The sequence below is a fragment of the Trichosurus vulpecula genome, chromosome 3, assembly GCF_011100635.1.
Source record: "Trichosurus vulpecula isolate mTriVul1 chromosome 3, mTriVul1.pri, whole genome shotgun sequence".
NCBI lineage: Eukaryota > Metazoa > Chordata > Mammalia > Diprotodontia > Phalangeridae > Trichosurus > Trichosurus vulpecula.
In genome coordinates this window covers 338,341,045-338,348,157 of record NC_050575.1, presented here as the reverse complement: position 1 = coordinate 338,348,157, position 7,113 = coordinate 338,341,045, and the positions used below count along the sequence as shown (strand labels likewise).

General features: G+C 39.9%; 1 pseudogene; it reads right to left on the bottom strand.

Moving 5' to 3' along the window:
* Positions 1-4,964: 4,964 nt before the first annotated feature.
* LOC118844082 lies at positions 4,965-5,509 on the bottom strand (annotated as a pseudogene).
* Positions 5,510-7,113: the final 1,604 nt, after the last annotated feature.

The following is a 7,113-nucleotide window of genomic DNA, read 5'->3' as shown; positions in this document are numbered from 1 at the left end:
CTAACAGAGAAGGAAGTGAAATTTCTTAATGACCCCATATCAGAAAAAGAAATTGAGCAGGCCATCAACGAACTCCCTAGGAAAAAATCTCCAGGGCCAGATGGTTTTACATGTGAATTCTATCAAACATTTAAAGAACAACTAATTCCAATACTTTGCAGACTATTTGGGAAAATAGGGGAAGAAGGAGTCCTACCAAATTCTTTTTATGACACAAATATGGTACTAATACCTAAACCAGGTAGAGTTAAAACAGAGAAAGAAAATTATAGACCAATTTCTCTAATGAATATTGATGCAAAAATTTTAAATAAAATATTAGCAAAAAGATTGCAGCAACTCATTACGAGAATAATACACCATGACCAGGTAGGATTTATTCCAGGAATGCAAGGCTGGTTCAATATTAGGAAAACTATTAGCATAATTGATCATATCAACAACAAAACTAGCAAAAACCATATGATCATCTCAATAGACGCAGAAAAAGCCTTTGACAAAGTACAACACCCATTCCTATTAAAAACACTAGAAAGCATAGGAATAAGGGGAACCTTCCTCAAAATTATAAATAGCATCTACCTAAAACCATCAACAAGCATTATTTGTAGTGGGGATAAACTAGATGCATTCCCAATAAGATCAGGGGTGAAACAAGGATGTCCATTATCTCCCCTATTATTCAATTTGGTTCTAGAAACATTAGCTGTAGCAATAAGAGAAGAAAAAGAAATTGAAGGAATTAGAATAGGAAAAGAAGAAACTAAATTATCACTTTTTGCAGATGATATGATGATTTATCTAGAGAATCCTAGAGAATCAAGTAAAAAACTACTTGAAATAATAAACAACTTTAGCAAAGTTGCAGGATATAAAATAAACCCACATAAATCCTCAGCATTCCTATACATTACTGACAAAGCCCAACAGCAAGAGATAGAAAGAGAAATTCCATTCAAAGTTACTGAAGGCACTATAAAATATTTGGGAGTCTATTTGCCAAGACAAACCCAGGGCCTATATGAACATAACTATGAAACACTTTTCACGCGAATAAAATCAGATCTAAATAAATGGAGAAATATCAGTTGCTCATGGTTAGGCCGAGCTAATATAATAAAAATGACAATTCTACCTAAATTAATCTATCTATTCAGTGCCATACCAATCGAACTACCAAAACATTTTTTTACTGAGATGGACAAAATAATAACAAAATTCATTTGGAAAAACAAGAGGTCTAGAGTATCTAGGATATTAATGAAAAGACATGCTAGAGATGGTGGTTTAGCCACACCAGATATTAAACTGTACTACACAGCAGCAGTCATCAAAACTGCCTGGTACTGGTTAAGAAACAGGGGTGTGGATCAGTGGTATAGGATAGGTACACAAGTAGGTGAAATCAACAAGTTTAGCAATCTACTCTTTGATAAACCCAAAGAAGCCAGTTTCTGGGCTAATAATTCACTATTTCACAAAAACTGTTGGGAAAATTGGAAAATGGTAGGGCAAAAACTGGGCATAGACCAATATCTTACACCATATACCAAAATAAAGTCAAAATGGGTTCATGATTTAGGAGTAAAAGTTGATACACTAAGTAATTTGGGAAAGCAAGGAATAGTTTACTTATCAGATTTGTGGAAAAGTAAAGAATTCATGACCCAACAAGAGATAGAGAGCATTACAAAATGCAAAGTGGATAATTTGATTATGTCAAATTGAAATGTTTTTGTACAAAAAAAGCCAATGCAACAAGAATTAGGAGGGAAGCAGAAAATTGGGAGAAAATCTTTGCAACTAGTATCTCTGATAAAGGCCTCATTTCTAAAATATACAGGGAGCTAAGCCAAATATATAGGAATACAAGCCATTCCCCAATTGAGAAATGGTCAAAGGATATGAACAGGCAGTTTTCAGAGGAAGAAATTAAAGCTATCTACAGGCATATGGAAAAATGCTCTGGATCGCTGCTGATTAGAGAAATGCAAATCAAAACAACTCTTAGATACCACATCTCTCCTGTCAGATTGGCTAAAATAACAAATCAGGAGAATGATAAATGCTGGAAAGGATGTGGGGAAATTGGAACATTGTTGCATTGCTGGTGGAGTTGCGAGCTGATCCAGCCATTTTGGAGGGCGGTGTGGAACTATGCCCAAAGGGCTATAGAAATGTTCATACCCTTTGACCCAGTAATACCACTTCTAGGGTTGTATCCCAAAGAAATCACGCAAGCGGGAAAAGGACCCATATGTACAAGAATATTTATAGCAGCTCTCTTTGTGGTAGCCAAGAATTGGAAAGCAAAGGGATGCCCATCAATTGGGGAATGGCTGAACAAGCTGTGGTATATGAAGGTGATGGAATACTATTGTGCCATAAGAAATGGGGATGATGCAGACTTCATAACAACCTGGAAAAAACCTACACGACATAATGCTGAGTGAGCGGAGCAGAGCCAGGAGAACGTTGTGCACAGCCACAGATATGTGGATTCCGTGAGGACCAACCCTGACATACTGCGCTTCTCTCAGCAACCTAAGGGGCAAGGACAACTCCAGGGGACTCACGATGGAGAATGCTATCTTCATTCAGAGAAAGAACTGCGAAGTTTGAATACAGACTGAGGCACACTACTACATGCTCGCCTTTTCTGCTTCTCTTTTGTTTTTGGTTTTGGGTTTTTTTTTTTTGTTTGTTTGTTTTTTTGGTTCTGTTTCTTCTTTCTCATGATTCATTCCATTGGTCAAAATTCTTCTCCACGACTTGACTAGGGCATAAATTAATTCAATGCGAAGTTATACATGACAGTTATATGAGACTTCATGCCGTCTTGGGGAGGGAGGGGGGAGGGAGGGGAGAAAAACTGGAACTCAAAACTATGTAGAACCGTGTGTGGTAAACTAAAAATAAATTAAAAAAAAAAAAAACCGAAGGCAAAAAAAAAAAAAAAGAGAAAGAGAAGGGATTGTTTTTTTTGGATTTTGCTTAATTTTGTTGCCTGATCATCTGGAGTCCTCAGGGCTCAGGGTTTATGAATGGGAAATACACTGAGGATGTTCCTAATTTTAATAAATGGCAAAGTAAAGAATTCTCCTTGGTTCCTCAAATTCTACTTCAGAAACTACTGTGGAAGACTCTGGCTTTAGACACAAATTAATAAGTTAAATTGAATGGAGGACCAGGTGGAGGATGAGATACAGTCGCCAAAGTAATGCAAAGGGGATGATCCAAAATGTAGCTGCAAATTAATAAATGAGTAGAAACTTCCTAGAATAAAAACAGCTGTAACAAAAGGAAAGACAAACTTATTTCCTGAAGCACAAGACTCAATGACATGGAAAATACTGCTCAATATGTCATTGGTTGTTGTTTATATAACTTACAACTTTGAATGATTAATTCACACATATATCTGGATTTGTAATGATGAGATTATGATTAAATATATCTTTTTTCTATTTCACACTTTTTATAAATCTGGCTGTGGCAGCTTTGAAAAAAGAAACCAGGGGAGATTGTGGGAAGATGACAGTATGTTAGGACCTAAATGAAACCAGATGCCACATAAAAGCCTCCAATGAAGATCTAAAATTTCAATAATTAAAAAAGTAATAAGGAAAATCCTTTAGTTATGCCTCTGCTCATTCCAGGGACTGCTAGAATTGTGTAGATAACTTAAAGTAAACAAGAGGGGATAAGTGGAATACTCAGTGCAAAAGAGCCCAAGGGAGAAAGAGGCTGTGAGTGAAACTCAGAAGAAAAAAAAAGGTAAGTAGTATCCCACAGTAGTGGAAAGGTTCCAAACAGAGCCCAGAAAGGAGGCAGTGCTAAAGCTTCATGGCAAAAGAAAGTCCCTAAAGAGATCTCAGTGGGGTAACATCCCTAGAACTGCACAACAATAAAAGGATGAGAAATAACCCAGACAAGAGCCCTGTCAGGGGTTGTCCCTAAATCTGATGGCAACGGAAGAAAGACTCCAAACAGAACACTTTATGGGCAACCTGGTAGTTCGTTAAGCAGAAGGAGAAAAAGGCTGAGGCCATTAGCAAGGCTACCAAGAACAATATAGCCATAGCAGAAGGAAAGCTCTGAGCATCTTCCAGGAAGGTCCATTCCAACCCAGGATCCTGGAAACCTGGACCTAAAGTACATCAAGATGAAAAGGCAAAAAATTCTCTGCAGAATATAGGACCTAATCTTAGCCACCACACTCAGAGCCAGGAGGACTTGCCCACACCATCCACAAATACAAAAGCAGCGTTTGATATAAGCACAAGCTCCCCAACCAAGACACTAAGAGAATTTGTCTGAGCAAAACAAACAGAAAAACCAAGACTACAAAGACATATTTTGAACTAAGAGATATCCAAGTTGTAAACCTTGAAGAACAGAGTAACCATCCAACAAGTCCAAATAGAAGTTCAGAGGAAAAACTCACTTGGCCCCAATGATCATGAGAATACCAGGAAAAAATAATGCGAGACATTAGAAGGGAATATCTTGGGAGAGAGAGGCAGAGCCAGGATGGTGAGGTGATAAGAAGTGCCATAAGCCAAATGTCACATTTTCCCCCCAAACAGATCTATAAAATGCATCAGACTGAAATCTGATGGGAAAATCCAGAAAAAGTCATAGTGTCCAGCCTGGAGATGGTGTTCAGTCATAGGGAGAAGGACATGGACATTTATAAACATTGGAGAAAGTATCAGACCAAGGCCATACTACATCTGCAGGGCCCAGGGAGAGACTGTGCACCAGGGCTAGAGGAGATTCTAGATTCATGCCAGGGCACTCCAGGCCTGTACGCAGGTATTCATTGCAGGAATGTGTGTGAATTGGCAGCTTTGTCCTCCACTTAAATAGCCCCATCTTGCAGATCCAAGGAGAGCTGATTTTCTTTTGTTGTCTAAAAATCTTTAATATAACAAGGAGGAAGGGAATTAGTTTTTGTAGCCTCAGTGGCACAGTGGCCTGGAAGGCTTGAATTTTCAGCCCTTGGATTGGACATATGGTTTTATGCATCTATGGGGAGTGCCAGGTGCCTTCCTAAGATGCCTGTACCCCTGGCAGCCCTTTCAGGTACCAGACAGCAGGACAGTGCACCAGCCTTTGGGTGAGCTTGTGGCCAGCTGGCCAAAAGTGAGGAGCTTCCCATCACCCTTGCAGATGCAATTTTGGGCATTGCTAGTAACATGAAAGGTACACACCCTCACCTTGGGGACATCCTGGATCCTCACATCATCTGTCAGAATCCCAACAATCACAACTCTCTTGTTTTCTCTGCCCAGCAGCTTTACTGATGATCATCCAAGAGAGTGGCAAGGGGGCCGGTTGGTGGGCTCATGAACAGCCTTTTCAGTAAAACATTGTTGAAAGTTGAGTTGGTTCTGTGGGCCAGGAACCTGTACAGCTTCACCAGCACCTGCAGGCAGATGTCCTGGCTCTTGGGTGCCTTGTGTGGGACTTTCCATTCTTTGTTGTGGCAGATGTCTACTCCCATACTGGTGCCCCTTCCAACACCTGCCCAACTGGGAAAGACAGAGGAATGGGGGGGAGGGAAGCAGAAAGAGCAGAAGGGAGGGGAGGGGGCAGGGCAGTCTGGGAAGGCCATCAGTGATGGCAGAGTGCCTGAAGTTGAGGTGGGATTTTTTTAATAGGAAGAATGTTTATTCCAAGTATAGGGAACAGATCATACAAATGAGATACTCATTGCAGATGCAGATTGTGATACTGTTCTTGCTAGGGAGGCCCTGAGAAGTGTCCTGAGAAATCCAAAAGCCAGAAGCAGCAGCAGTTTGCCTCAGATTCAGGGTCAGAACAGGGTCTTACTTCCTTCATCTAGCCTATCTTAAAGAGTAATAACCAAAAAAGTAATAACAGACCAAAAGGTAACCTACAGTTGTGCCACTTTGAACTTCCAGAGCTTTCCAGCTGTCTAGTAAGGATTGAGGTCCAGCAGTAGTCAACCCTTGAACTTTGCCCTGAATTAGGCTATTCTAGGAGCACTGGAAGTTTGCTGTTCACTAGCAGTTTCTGAGGTCACAGTAAAATATAGCATTCATCACCCAAAGAAAACAGCAACAAGAAAGTAGCCTAGACCTTAGCTCCAGAAGTCCTACAGAACCTAGACCTTACACCAGGTCTAAAAACAAGAAGAAGCCTGGAAGAATGGACAAAGGAGAAAAAAAAATATGCTACCATTATCAGCTAATATAGGTATAGGAATGCTGAAACACCAATACATAACAGAATGACTCTAAAAACCAGTAAGCAATGCCTCAGAGAACAATACAACATGACAACAAACTCAACTAGAACTCCTAGAATTGATGAAGCAAGAGCTTTTATTTTTTAAGATCTATTTTTTTCTCCCATAAATGGAATGAGAACAGTTGGAGAAAATAATTGGAAAAGAAATGAAATTTTTGGGGAAAAAAAAGAATTATAAAGGAAATTAATAGCTTAATGCAAGACACGAGAACTGCAAAACCTTACCCAGGCAACAAACTCCTTGAAAATTAAAATGTAACAAAGAAATGCCAATGATTGCAACAGAAATTACGAAACTTAGGATATCCACAGGAGAGGTCTATAACACTGTGGTGGGAGTCAGCCCAAAATGCAGCAGAAGCACCAGTCATGGACCTTAGAGATAGCTGCAACAGTAATAGCAACATCAGGAGCTTTGGGAGTTCTCAGTTCAGAAACAGTAAGGATATTGGAAAACTGATCAAAAACAGATTACAGGGGATCCTTTTCTGGCACTGAGTGCAGTGGGCACTGATTGACATCTCTATTGCCCATACATAGTTTTTGGTTACAGTTCCAGGGTGGAGAGACCTGTTGGTGGTCAGTCACTTGGCAGTAGGGACTATGTCTCAGCTCTAGGATCAAGAGGAGCACTAGCATTTGTAGCTGAAGGAGTAGAAAGGATATGATCACAGTTCCTTGGCCAAGAGAAGTATTGACACTTGTGTCTACAGAGGAGTAGAGCAAAAATATTAGAGCACAGGCCATGAGAGCAATGATCACACTTCTCCCCAGATCACATCACCTTGAAAGAACCAGAAAGCTGAAGACCAACAGAACTAGCTCTGAAAACAG